The sequence below is a fragment of the Seriola aureovittata genome, chromosome 14 (assembly GCF_021018895.1).
Source record: "Seriola aureovittata isolate HTS-2021-v1 ecotype China chromosome 14, ASM2101889v1, whole genome shotgun sequence".
In the NCBI taxonomy this organism is placed as follows: Eukaryota; Metazoa; Chordata; class Actinopteri; order Carangiformes; family Carangidae; genus Seriola; species Seriola aureovittata.
The window spans coordinates 2,392,101-2,406,059 of record NC_079377.1 but is presented as its reverse complement, the minus strand read 5'-3'; the positions used below and the strand labels follow the sequence as shown (position 1 = coordinate 2,406,059).

Below are 13,959 nucleotides of genomic sequence, written 5' to 3'. Positions count from 1 at the left end.
ATATCATTGCATGTAGCACCAACTCTTAATGTTTGACAACCATAGTGAGGGTAAGGTAAACAGTGTTAACAAGTGTTAACTGCAGGTCTGTGATTAAACATGAACTCTGGAGCCGCTGTCCTCGACTTTCTGTAAGTTTGTTTTTCATAGGCAATTAGAAAATAGTACCCACAAAGCCGGGAGCTTTTGGCTGTTCAGGAACTGTGGCCCAAGAACAAGCCCCTGGCTCCTAAGGTTGAAATGGAGGTCAAGTTCCTGAGTTCTTCAAAGAAGTTACCAGTCCCCAGTCCCCAGATGCTGGAGAGAACACACACACTTTGCCATCCAGGTAATTCAGCACCTTTTAATAAAAAATAGTAGTAGTATAATAGTATAGAGTAGAATACCCTAAATATCGTGGTAATGATGTCATCCCTCACCTAAGTAAGAACCTGAATTAGCCCCAAACAACAAATATTTAATGGGTGACAGGAGTCTTATATGCTTCAGCCTCGCCACAAATAAAACAGGAGGGGATACAAATGTATTTATTTATTTATTGATAGGGACAAAGCAAGTGAATGAACATCAGCACAAAGTACATAATACAAACATGCCAGATTGTAGCAAAAATGCCTATTTACATCCGTAGTCCCTGGGCAGGTAACATTAAACTAACAACATTACAAGACTACTCATATTTTTTGTTGGTTCTTGTTTTTAATAGTTTGATGGGCCACTTCACAACAACTGAACCCAAATGGAATACTATTTGCAACAATAATATGATATTATAATAATCTAGGCTACAGCAGATGATAACATCAGGTTATAACAGATCTTCCAAATTGGACGAGAAAATATCTGGTTTGTCCTCTAGAGCAACACAGAAAAGTGTTTGATCTGGTGTCTCTATCAGCAGGATCACATCATCTGATCTATGTCTTCAAAACTGTTAGAAAACCTTAATAAAACTTCAAAACCTTAATATGGAAATCAGAGGTACAAGGTGCTGTATAGTGAAAACACTGAAGAAAAAAGAAAGAAACAGGTTATAATCTAAAAACAATAAAAGCTACACAGAGGACAATCACATTAGAGGATTAAGTGCATATAATACAGCTGAGTATAACAGCTTCTTAAAACTGTCGACTGACTCAGCGTTCCTTGTAACCAGGGGAAGATGGGTCCACAACTGCAAAAGCATGGTCCCCTTTGGTTTAAGCCGAGATCTCGGAACAGCCAGAAGGCCTTGGTCAGTAGACCTCAATGATTTCACCATGGTCAGTGGACACTGTAATTCAGAAATATAACGTGGGCCCAAAATCAATTCTGCAGTCTATAGGTAACCGGTATAGATTGGCTAACATTGTGTATTAACAACTGTGTTTTGGACAAAGACCTGCAGACGTCGTTTGCACGCTACCAACACCGCTAAAGCTCACTGATGTTTCCCTCATTTAATCTGTACACAAACAGATAGAAATGTAATCTTTTTTTAAAAATCACAGTTTGTGGTTTTTGGTGTACTTGCAACTTACTAACAGTTTCTTGATGAACAGCAGTTCGTCACTGGCTGCAGTACAGGTTGTAAGAAATGGTGAGTGAGCAAAGTCTGGTTTTGGTCTCTGTACAGCCAGTGGAACCAAATATGGCAACCTCACTGCAGCTATAACAAAGCTGAATTTCCCTTAAACTACAAATGATCATTTGTATGTTTTACATGTTCATCAGTGAGCGGTGAGGTGTTGGTAGGTGTACTGTATATTGAACTGTGGACACAGGCAAGCTGTTTCCCAATGCTTCCAGTCTGTATGCTAAACTAAGTAATCATCTTCTCATCTCACTCTGAATGAGTAATGAGTAGAAGATATTCTCCATCTTCTTCTGCCCTACAAAAAAAGTTGAAAACATTCAGGAGGGTGAGTGTAAGGAACCCCTTTAGCCAGCACTTGGTTGACCCTCACCTCTGAAGGTGAGCCCGCAGTGGGAATTTCCAGTGTCAGCTCAGAGTTGTAGTCTGAACAAACACAGAGTAACCACTGCAGGCACCTGTCACACATGGAAATCCACCATCCTGTGACTCATTCCCTTTCACACAATGGCTAACCTGTAATTTACCCCCAGCACTTAACAAGACCATCATGGTAACGTGAGGAGATGTAAAGAATCAAGCGCTGTTTTCTTTGGCCACGTTCACTGGAGCTGAATGGAGTGGGCAGCTTCTCTTTTCACTGGATGTGAGGCTTGTTTCCTTTAGCTCTGAGGCCTGGGGCTGGCTCCGGCCTGCTGCAGTGGCAGAGACAGACGACTGGATATCAGAGGGTTTGCATGGTTTCTGAACAGAAGTGTTGGTGCAATGAGCAGCCTGTCTTTTCTCTGACCTGAGAACAGACCTGCTGAGTCCTGCTCAACACATATTTGTGCCAATGGGGCCATCTGGTGTTCATAAGGTGAAGTTCAGATATTGATCACAGCAGCAGAGGCTTCACTGTTGAAAGGAACAGCCACAGATACATTTATACTTCAGTATTGCAACATCAGTTGTATCATTTAGATACAAACTATTTTCTCCATTTTCATTTCTAGTTAATGTTTCTTTTGCTGTATATTATTTTTTGCTGCCACAATAACCAGATAGATAGATAGATAGATAGATTTTTCTATCTCATGCAAGCAGGGGTGGACAGTAACAAAGTACATTTACTTGAGTACTGTACTGAAGTATATTCTTCCAGTATCTGTACTTCACTGTAGTAAAATGATTCAGACGTAACAGTTTAGGGTCTAAAAACAGGAGACAATAAAACAATGCTTAGATTTGATGACCAATATACACCTTTGAATTAAACTTGGTTTAGTTCAGGTGTGTGTCTGAGCAAGGTGTTTATTTCCCCTGTAACTTTGCCCAGGCTTTTGTGTATTAGTGCTGAGATTATATCAGTGGATGGTTTAGTCGGAAGACAAAAATGAAAGCAATGATAATTCTGATAATTCATTAGTTTATAGGGGTGAACAGTAACAAAGTACATTAACTTGAGTACTGTACTTAAACTGTAATATATTTTCTTTCTATTTTTGGAAACCCCTGACTTTTACTCCACTACACTTAAAAGACAAACATTGTTCTTTTGACTCCACTACATTCGTTTGAAGAACTCTTACTTTGAAGCACAGCTTTTAGTCAGTGAATTCATTTTCTTTAATCTTGAAAAATGTGATAGACCATACACTGTGTTCATTACAGGAGAAAAACCAATCACAACCAACTCCACCACTGTCAGTCATGTGTGAACCTGTCAGTGTCAGCGGCAACATTAGATAAAGATGAGGCAGAAGATTCTTCAGCAGAGACCATGGTCTGATCTGAGGTCTGTGTTTGAAGGTTTAGAAATAAAGATTCATTAAGTCTCAAATGTTTGCTAAATAATAATAATAATTTTTTGAAAAAGAAATATGTAGACAACAACGGCTCCTTTTGTTGATTCAATTGTGCTTTTATGTCAATTTCTATTCATATCATAGTCTACATATTCTATTCTATTCTTTTTATTCTACAGGTTCTCCAGTCAGTCAGTCAGTCAGTCAGTCAGTCAGTCAGCAGGTTGTTTCAGAGTCATATGGTTCTGTAAATGTGGAACAATACAACAATGTGTTGACATAAAAATGTACTTTTGAATACTGAAATATTTTAAAATCAAGTACTCCTTTAAGTAAAAATGTGACTGAAGAACTTTCACTTGCATTGGAGGAATATTTGACCCGGAGGATCTGTACTCTGACTCCATGGAGCTGAGGACTTTGCATGTAAGATGTCTAAAAAGACTTCTTATGCACATGTAGTTAATTTTTTCACTTTGTATTGCTTATGGAATTTTTGTTCTTTTGAAAGCACGTGTAAATACTTAAAATAGTTGAAATAGATGTTTTCAGATGTCTTGAAGTTACATTTTCATATATATATATATATATATATATATATATATATATATATATATATATATATATATATATGTTGTGAAAGAGCACAAATGCACTATATCCTCCTGTTTGAGTAGCATACCTGCAGCTAACTGCGCCCTTTTTAAACATGAAACTATATATTTGTGTTGTGTTTATAATGCTGTGCTCATCAGTAGTTTTTATTTAAACATGGGATTAAATGACTATGTGTGTGTGTGTGTGTCCGATTGCGATAGCTATATAATGTACATGTAACACCAGTCTTATCCTTTAAAGCCGACTTAAGTAGGAAAATACATTTATCCGTTCTACCACTGCCATGGTGGAAAAAGGGTGTCCCAGCACCTTTTGTCCCATGAAGACATACACACACTCATATTCCTCAAAATATCTCTAGAGAAATGCGAATAAAAATCAACTGTATCAGTGCCACCCCCACCCCCATAGCCCTCCACAACAAACCCTCCTAGCTCTTACCCCTCACCTGTCAGTCATTCCTGGGACCCTGGTGCTCAGGGGACCACAGGCCTGTCAGACCTCCAGCAGCCCCTCAAAGAAATATCCTCCCTCCCATCACAACCCACCCGTTCCTCCCCTGCCTCACCCCCATCCCTCTCGGGCCTGCCAAACAAAAATAAAGTCACACTGAAGAGAGAGTGGTCGGGACTCCTGCTTTGCAGATCAGTCAGTGGATAGCCTACCTGATTGTCACTCACAGGGTTGGGCCCTTAATCCTATTGTTTCTCCGACAGGATTACTCTCTGTGGTCCCCCTCTCCCTGTGGCTGCGTGCGGGAGAAAGGCCAGATTAAGGGGATTAGCGTGTATCCTCCTGACTTGTCAAACTGGGATGTAAGGAACCATTGACTTTCTTGGGAACCCTGAATGAGGAGAGGCAGAGAGGTGCCTAAAGAAGAGGTCATGAAAGGCATGAACAAGCCAAAATTCCTGGAAGGACAATGTGATTTGTTTGCTTTTGTTCCCTCAAACTGGGCTGAAAGGTTCAAAGGGCCGGCCCTGAGGAGAGGAGAACGTCAAGCCAAGAGAGGTGGAGGGAAAGTGGAGGAGGGGTGGAGGGAACTTAACTTGATGTTTGGCAAACTGATTTCATATCACTACAGACAAGGTCGTGGCAGTCAACTCTGTCATGTATGTCAGTCTACTGCTGTACAAAGGGTTTCTGTTCACACTGACAGAGAGCAGTGTTTCTTCAGCCTGATCTCCACCATCATCAGAGACTTGTAGGATAAAACACAAGCAGCCCAAGCTGACCAATCACAGCTCTTGTTGTCTCCACTTGGTATCTCTCTAGCCACTGTACAGGCTGTTCTCACTCACCGCTCGTACTTATACCTACAAAAAGTAATACACTATATTACGTATATAACCCATGTAACTGGTGAGCCAGGAGGTTTCTACTGTTGCCGGTGGATGATATGGACTCTGTCATGTCACTCAAGTAGCTTCTGCCAGGAAGTAATTTTTTCTTCACTGTCTCCGTGTTTGTTTAGGTTTTCTTTAAATGTCCATTTAGGCAACTCTTATGTTTTACTCTTATTGTTATGGTTCTGCTTCCTTACTGACATACGTTATGAGGGAAATAACTCTCTGGGAAAGGAAGCGTGGGGGTTTGGATGTTGAGCAGCGGACATTGAGGTGATCTTTTGGGTAAATAAGCTATTATATATTCATTCTTGCAAGTGGAATGGCAGTACTCCCTCTTATAATGTTTTTATTTACAATTTTACCAATTTTTTGAAATCATAAAGTTCATGGAGAAAATGAATAGAAAAGCCACTAAAATGTATAAGTCTATTTCTCGATCCTTGCTTTTTTAATATTTGTTTCCATTTGCTTTGTGTCTCCTCGCCTTGTTTTTTATTTACATTCCAATATTTCTTTTGTTTTTAAATTTTTTTCAAAATGTTTGTTTTTTACTCTACTAAAGTCTACTGTCATTTCCACCATCGTTTATTGAATGTTATTCTTTTCTGTAAATTCATTCCCTATCTTTTCTTGTAAATTGATTTTGTGAATTTAAATACATTTTTAAAAAGGACATTGAGATGATCCGTGTCCACGCACACAACATCTTCTGCCACCAAGCCAGAGCGCCGGACCAAATACCCCAGCGGATGGTGCAACCGCCCCAAGAGTGGAGGGAAGTGAACCACACAAGACCATATATACAATCTACGGAGAAGACCATTGACCCAGTTTGTAGTGGCTGCGTCTGTCTGGTCGTGGGATTGTGGAGTTGATTTAATGTAACTTGTGGCTAGCGCTGTCAGATTTTACAACGTGATTATTGTGTCTAAAAGACTTCACATAATGACATTATAATGATGGGTGTAAAAAATTTGAAAAAGAGTGATAATAATCATCATCATCATCATAATAATGCTGTTTGACAATTTAGTCCCTTTATTGGCCAACTAATAAGACTCAGATACAAGTGTAGGGAGGTGGAGAGAGTCTGTGACCATAACTGTACAAAAAGACCAGTTACACTTAATGGACAGTGAAAAGGCAACATGATGAACTGATAAGCAAAAGATCTACAAGCCATCACCATATTATCGTATGTGTATTATTAAATATTAGTCAATAGTATAAGAGTAACCGTATATTGCAACACCCCTAATAAAGGCATCAACCATAGTCATAAGTTTACATTAGCATACATGTAGCTAATGTAGTATAGCCAAAGCTTCCATTTGTAGCCTTAAACATTTCATTGGATGTGTGAATACAGTTGTTTCTGCCACATTTTTACAACATAAAAACTCTGGATACCAACAAGACAATGTTAGTCCCCCAACGGTCCTGATGTGGTTCAATTCAATTCAGTTGTATTTGTATAATGCCAAATCATATCATACATTATCTCAAGACTGAGGTCAAGACCTGAAAACGCTATAGAGAGAAACCAGACAGTTCCCACAATGAGCAACACTTGGCAACAGTGGGATGAAACACCCCTTTTTAACAAGAAGAAACCTCGAACAGAACCAAGCAATCAGGCATTCATGTCGGAATACATCTTTGAATCTAGTGCTCACCACAAATACATTATGCCCATAGTTTTTTTTTTTTAGGAAAGAATGAATTGAATATGGAAAAACAAACATAAAGAGCAAGTAATCAACTAACAAACTGTTGATCAATTACGATCAAGACCAACTATGACCATGAGAGGGCCAGTCCTAGTCAGCAAAAAGTGTTATGGTACACCTCTGTTCCTAACAGCGCATTTAATTAGCCCACTGTACATTCCAAAAAAAGGAAATGGTTAATAATTGTAATAATTGAAACACTAATTTAGCTTTTTCTTCAATCTATTCATGTAGTTTTTCCCTTTCAGCTGGGATGCTGGAAGCAATGCAAGATATGCAAACTCTGTGGGGCCCAACAACCCATGAAAAAGAAAATAGAGAAGGAAAAGGAAAAGGCCAAAAAAGAATGGGTTGAAAACTCAAAAAAGGAGGGAACACATCGAAGTTGGTGGATGCTGCCCGCATTCTGGTAAGCTGCAGATCTTCTCTACCGCAATACTGTTGGACCTGTCAACTTGCACACATTACAACCCAGCTACATATCACATACATGATTCTCACAAGATTTACTGTGTGGCAAAATAGGGACCAACATCTTCTAATATCTGATTTTTATCATTCATAAGCCAAACTGAGGAAGAAGAAGAAGAAGAAGAAGAAAAGGAAGAAGAAAAACACATGGGAAACTGTAAGTGATTTGTTTGTGAACTCTATGATTTGCACCAAACTAGACATGTGTTGTACAATGTACAATGTACAACACATGTCTAGTACAATTTCCGTTCATACATATTGTAATGTATGTACAATATCAAGGAGGTCTGTGAAGTCCTTTGGCTTCTTGGTGGCGCTATTCTGACAAAAATAGACTATTCAAAAACATGTATTTTCCTCCTCCTTCTAAGCTTTGATTCTCAATAAAAAGGTTTGTTTTTCGTCTATTGACGAAAAAAATTTAAAAGAAAAAATTCAAGATGGCGAGTTTACAACCATTTCTTTTTGTTTAGCCATGGAAAAAAGCAGGGCGTGTCCTGTGAGTTTCTCAGTGGCGTGGAAGCAGAAGTGCCACACTCAAGGCAATGCAAAATTTATATGAGAGCCTCTTAAAAGGTTAGTCTACAGAATGTTTATGTGTGCTTGTTTATTTCTTCTTTTTTAGTTTAATTTACAATTATTATTATATTTTAGACACTGTACAATAATCTTAGCCCTACTGGAATGACTTTCTAATGCTTTAAAGATGAGAAATCAAATTAGAGTAACATCTACAACCCCTTGGGCCTCATGTACAAAACTGTAGACAATCTACAGTAATTATTTTAGTACAAATGAAACATGAAACCTTTATACAGCTTAAAATATTGAGGTACAAATATTGAGGTACAATATTTATATTAAAGTAAAAAACAAAGTTTTCATTATTATTATTATTATTATTATTATTATTATTATTATCATTACTACCGGCAACTCCTCCAAATCATCTGTTTTGTGCACATGACATGTCTTCATGTTAGTTTAATAACCACAAACATCATACAAATATGTGTCAGTCTGACGTTAGCTCTGAGGATTTCTTCTGTCCGTTCACAATGATCACTCGCTTGGAGGTCTGCGCTCATTTCACTTACTTCTAGACCTGCTCGATTATGGCAAAAATAATCGTCTCGATAATTTTGATCGATATTGAGATCCCGATTATTCAACACGATTTTTTCATTGACTTTGGAAAAAAACTGGATATAAAAAAAGTTATTTCAAAACAAAAGCGTTGTGTCTATGTTATTTCCGTTATACACGAAACCCCCCAACACCACCACCGACCTGAAATTGAACGACAGTTCCGATTATCATCATTAACCCATTTTGGTATAGGCTAATCTAGTTGACTGTTAACTCGGGCTCCAGGCTGCAGCACGCAACCCACACCTGACGCAACGACGGATGAGCTGCGAGCTCGTCGGTCGACAGCTGTGCATTTCTCCGTCCCTATGTGATGTTGGATGTTTTCAGAGGTCGCTCGTGTTTCTGTCCTTAAATGAAAAAGACTGAACCACACTTCAAAACGTTGAGTTATCTCCATACACTAAGAGCAGGGCGTGCGTGTGTGTGTGTGTGCGCGCGCGCGCTGCAGGGTGCTCCAAGGTGTGTGAGAGCGCTGCCCCGTGAGGGAGAGAGATGCAGATGAACTTCTGCGTAGAGAAAAGCGAAAATGCATCATAGACAAATGTCTTAATCAGAAACGGAGTTGGTGAATGCGAAAGAAAACTTTCATGTTGCAATAACGAATACGAAATCTATTCTCTCGGAACCGATAACGTCGGATGTTTTTTGTAGGGGGGGTGTAATTTGTTGTGTCAGGGTAACAATATTCTTTCATTCACTTGTGTGTGTGTATTTCAACTATAGAAGAATAAAAAAATATATATTTTGCAATATTCTGATAATTTCACCGCAAATATTTTCATTATCATCTTCCATTCTGCCAGAAATGAGCAGCTCATAATCGCTTTGATGATAGACTGAAAAAATACGGGTCAAAACGATCAGAAAATAAAAAGGGGTTTTGGCCAGGTGACTATGATCAGTGCCTCGGTTGGACATTTACACGCGTGTTTCCAGCCCTCCTCTGCAGCTCACCTCTCTGGATGAGTCAGTAGCAGCAACTTAAACTGCCATTGGAATTGAAAGGTCACCAGAAAGCTGGTGAGGGCAGAGTTTAAATAGCATTTCCAAAGTAAATAAAAGTTTTTATTTTTCAACTGCATCACAGTTATATTATAATTGTATTCCATAAGGACGCAGCCAAAATGAACCTAAGTTGCAAGTGTGAGTATCTCAAGACAAACTTCTTTTTGGAGGGAAAACCCCTGCCTCTTATTTTGAGCCTCTTATTGCTGAGGATAATGAAATGGGAGTCTGCAAATTTTGCTATAAAGTCCATGTTGCATGCACAAGACTGAACTGGGTCTTTAGTTGCATTGGAACAGTACTGTGAGAATTTTTTTTTTCCAAATGTTTTGTATCAGATACCATTGCATACATATGATGACCAAACATTGTATAAGCCAAATCAATTTTACCATATCTTCATCTGTGACACCCTAAAGATGAACGATATTGCAGAGTTTGGTTCTGATTCTAAACTTCGCCCAGGTGTGTCTGTTAGAACAGGGACAGAAGACTTCTCTCCTTTCAAGACTTTTAATGAGCTTGAGCAACAGTAAGAAACATGAGCGTGTTTTGTGTGTATGGTTCTGAGAAAGCAATAACATTGTTCAAGCTATCATACACAATGCATAGAGCATCATATATAGCCTACATATATACACACTACATCTTAAACCACTATTAATTCCATAATCTTAATGCAGTGTAACTACTTGGCATGTGAACAATGCACTCAATAATACAAACACGGAGCATTTAGACAACCACTAGTATGTAAATCAACAACCATGAGCATTCTAGCTAGCAGGTGCAGAGTCTAGCAAAGTATGCTAACTAAAGCTAAATCACCAACGCTGCCATCAAGTTGCATGAATTATCAACTACAACAACAACAACAGTATTAAATTAACAGATAACATAAATGATACGACTTACAGGTCTGAAGGACGCACGCACACAATAGTAACTCACTAATGTAGTCTCTGGACGGCAGACATCAGTCTCTCCCCTGCCCACTCTCCACTCTCCGGTCGCTTCGTTCCTGCGCGTGCCCGCTGCAGGTGTCCAGCACGCGCCCGCTCTAAATCTCCGGCGCGCGCTCTCGTTAAACATCGCTTATATACGGCCTTTTGTACTTGCCCTTTCCATGTGGATGGTGCAGCCTGAACATAGAACAGAGAATAATCAAGGGGCCCTTTACCATGGTTCATACAAGGTTCATGCGAGTTTGAATGCATTGTGAAAAGGGCATTAAAATTATTTTACTTTGTGAATATTTTGGCCATGACACTGCAAGACATTCAGGTCTCTCTTTCAATGATCCAAAGCAGATGGTCCGAAGCACATGGGGCAAATATATTCAGGCCCTGTCCATGTCACATTGGTTTTTTTTTAACCATGTGTAACATACAATAAACCAATCAGAGCTCCATCTGCATTTCTGAGCGAATCAATGTGCTGCTCACAGATCTACAGTGAAGTAACGGCACAAATCACAACGTTAGAAATATTTATATCTATATGATGAGAAGTGTGGATCTGTACTTGTGTTGGGGCAACATTTCGGTGATGATTGGGAAACACTGTGGAGGATTTACCAGGTAGTAAGAGAGAAGCTTCTCTGCAGAGCCTCGTGCGTCATGGCAATGTTGTGCAACACACAATATGTCACAAATAATGCTCCAACCTCCGGTGTGCTGCATCGTATCCTTTTTAGCATTTTGCGTAACAGGCAGAGTATAGGCGTGTTGTGAGCCCGCCTATGGAGGTGCATATTACTCTCTTGACAATGCACCCTTTAAATAACAGTGAAATACTGCGCCATTGACTTCAGAGCAGTCACTTTCCACTGTCTCAAGCCAACAATGTGCCTGACCACACCTCATTTTAAGACCATCACGCCCATGGGTGCACAGATGGGCGCAAATGTATTTGATATTTAAACAACGTGGGCATTGGATGGGAAAATGACAACTGTGTTGCACTTTGTGCTGCTTTGTGCCGCTTTGCACCGGGTGTAAGATAGAGCCCTTAACTGTCCTTTTTCCTACCATCTTTAAAAAAAAAAGCTTGTCACCTTTAAATAATATAGAACAATGTTGTCATGACCAACACAGAAATCATGACAAGTAATGGAAAGGGGACACACAAAAAAAGACAAGTGACGACACAGACAAATATAAATGTCACAGTCATTAAAAAGTGTGCCAGTCAGTAAATCAGTAGTGCAAGAGTGCAGGCACGAATGATGAAATGTCAAGTGAAGTGTTGGATGGTAAAAGTAAAATCAAAGAGAAAGTGCATGGAGCGCCGGGAGCAGAGTTTCCCTTTTGTCTCTCCCACATGGCACAAGTGAGGTGGGGTTGTCACAATTTCCTAACCAGTTTATCCATTGTTTATTCTGTTTTGCACAAGTGTAAACTAGACCCAGCAGCTGTCATGGCAAAATCCTCTTGGACCCTCTACATCAACCCCCCCACTGCCCCTCACCAAGCTGCACTGTCCAAAAAAAACACACAGGTAAGACCTCATGATAATGAATATCACCTGCAAGGTGTGTCTAAAAAAATCTGCTGGTGCAGTACAAACTGGAGCCTGCACCTCTGCATGCTCAGACCATGTCTAGATTCTAATTGTAGCGCAGTAAAGCCTGAGCCTGTGAGTGTCCATCTTCATTCACAGAGATAGGGCCCTGGCTTATTTGTTCATATTAAATTTCATATTTAATTATGCCTATAAGAACCTTGCTTTGTTTTGTGTGTAGTGCTACAAAAAAAATCTTTTTGAACTTATAGGACTGTCGACTCACGGCTTTTCTTTGAAAGTATGGTGTCACTTGCCTATAGGAAACAAAATTGAAAGTTAATTAAAAGTGATAACATCAATTCTGATTTGAATCATTTTAAACAAACTTCAAAATACAAAAACACCATGACGAATTAGATATTGATGTAGTATCTGGCCCTATACTGATTAACTACTAACATGTCAATCCCTCTGACTAGCTAATGATAAACTAGTGTTGGAAACTCAGCCAAACACTTGTTGCCTTGATTTTCACATTACTTTCTAGTGTAACTGATTCATGTAACATGTTATAGTTCCAATTTCTGTAATCACACAGTTACCAATCTAACAAGGATTTTTTTTTTACTTGATTCACATTCACATTATCATTCCCCATTCCCAATATAGACCTCTGACATTTTGGCTTGATTGTGTTTGATTGTGACATGGTGTTTCAATCATTTTTTTTATGTTCATGATATTATTTACTCATTCAATTGTTTTATTGAATTTACTACTTGCCTTATTTGCGTAACTGAAATGGACCGACTCTTATTTTCAGACTGTGAGTTCCACAAGAACAGGGATTCCTTCCTATACTCAAAAATTGTGGCAGGACCCGAAATGTAAGTTGTTTTTCTGGTTGCTGTTGTTGTCAGTTCAGTACTGCACACGTTTGTTTAGCAGCAGACCCACATGTTTTATGTCTACAATATACTCTATATTTTAAATATAAATGTGGTAAATGTGGGAAAACAGTATATACAATAAACAGTATATCAATGTAATGTTTTATATTCGTCAGTTGGCAGATCTTGGCAGGTAATGTGCAGATCTTAAAAGGCGCGTTTCTTTCTGGGGATATACACTTTAACCCTCTAATATACATATTCAGCATGAAGTGAATGTACAGATTTACCAGGAATTTTCTATAATCACTGTTTTCCTACTTCTATCATAACATATAATTTGTCACATTTGTTACAATTTGTTTACATTTGTCCTAAAAGATGTTATAATTAATTATGGTAATTTTTCTCAATCATTTTCATTCATCATTTTTTCAGTTTTCTTCATTTTAGCCATTGGTTGTTTTTCAGGGAAAAGGGGAAGTGAAGGTCAAATGGGTACGATACATCAAAGCCTGTGTCTAACTTTTCCATGAAGGTCAGCTGTATGAGAAGATGCCGGATTTAAGTTAAGGTCACTCTGGAGAATAGAATTACTGGGGAGGTCTGGTAATGTTATTTTTTAACATTGTAAATATGTGATCTGTGCAGATCAAGGTAATTAGTGATTATTACAGGGTGCAGATACATACAGTCTTTGAGGTACCCCTGGTTACTGGTTCTGACCTTCTAGCAAAACTTCATTGGAGCTCATGTGTTAGGAAGATTATGTGAAAATAAGAAGGCCAAATAACGCAATATATAGCAATGTAATGAGATAAAATGAACATTGACCATAATTTCTAATTACATTAGTTTGCTGTTCACATGTTCCTA

General features: G+C 38.8%; 1 long non-coding RNA gene across 3 annotated transcripts; it reads right to left on the bottom strand.

Annotated features, from left to right (window-relative positions):
• Nucleotides 1-522: 522 nt before the first annotated feature.
• LOC130181008 (uncharacterized) lies at nucleotides 523-10,765 on the bottom strand. Of its 3 annotated transcripts, none has more exons than XR_008829504.1 (4): nucleotides 10,640-10,765; nucleotides 4,644-4,822; nucleotides 2,364-2,470; nucleotides 523-2,268 (listed from the first exon to the last, which is right to left on the bottom strand). It is a non-coding gene; the product is annotated as an uncharacterized LOC130181008 (long non-coding RNA). The 3 variants fall into 3 exon arrangements; XR_008829502.1 differs by having other exon boundaries at nucleotides 10,604-10,764; XR_008829503.1 differs by lacking the exon at nucleotides 4,644-4,822 and having other exon boundaries at nucleotides 10,604-10,735.
• Between the last annotated feature and the right edge of the window lie 3,194 nt (nucleotides 10,766-13,959).